The following is a 936-nucleotide window of genomic DNA, read 5'->3' as shown; positions in this document are numbered from 1 at the left end:
GAGGATCATGACTCAAGACCCTCCTGCACAAACAGTTTGTAAGACCCTACTTCCAAAATAACCAGAGCAAAATGGACTGGCAGTAGGCTCAAGTGATAGATAACTTGCTTTGCAAGTGTGAAGCCCTGAGTTCAAGCCACTGTTCCAAAAGAGAGAAGGAGGGAGGGAGGGAAGGTGGGAGAGGGAGAGAGGGGAGAAAGAGAGAAGAAGGGAGGGGAGGGGAGGGGGGAGAGGAGAGGAGAGGCAAGGCGAGGAGAGAGATGAGTCAATTATAACACATCGGAGGTAGTGATGTTTAGGTCAAGCTCTGAAGGATGAGTGTGGCTCAGTGAGCAAAAGGGTCCAGAGGGCTTCCAAGGAAGAGGACTACTTATGCAAAGTCTGAGTGTGACAGTAGCCCCCACAATGCTGTGCAATTAGCTTCTTCATCTCAATGCTACCCTTTTGGTTTCTACCCATTCTCCACTCCAGTCTGCTCCCACACCTTCTCAAATTATGACCCAAGTGACTGCCTTAAGTTCTATAAAGACAATTTAAATTTGAGGAGAAAACCTTTCTGACCACTTATTTCTCATGAACATAGAACTCGAAGTCTTAGTTATTAAACAACAGCCTTAAGTTTTGACCTTTCTTCTTTAAACATTTCATTCAGGCATTTCTCCATATATTTGTTATTCCTGTCTCCAAATAATTACTTTTCAGTTTTGGATAATTAATAGGAGACAGGCTAGAGACACAATACCTTCTGTCCCACTAAAATTTCTCAAGTTTCAATAGGAAGCAATTTAATAGGCATTTCCTGCCCCAAGTCATAAGGCTAAGTCCTAAAGGTGCAGGGCTTGAAAGAAACTGGATGGGGGGGTTGGAGGAATCCATAAAAAATTTACTAAAAATGAGAGAGTCTTTCTAACTGGTACAGAGTCTTATAACTTTCCC

The sequence above is a fragment of the Castor canadensis genome, chromosome 9 (assembly GCF_047511655.1).
Source record: "Castor canadensis chromosome 9, mCasCan1.hap1v2, whole genome shotgun sequence".
Classification (NCBI taxonomy): Eukaryota; Metazoa; Chordata; class Mammalia; order Rodentia; family Castoridae; genus Castor; species Castor canadensis.
The sequence above is the reverse complement of the archived record's forward strand: the minus strand, read 5'-3'. Positions refer to the sequence as shown.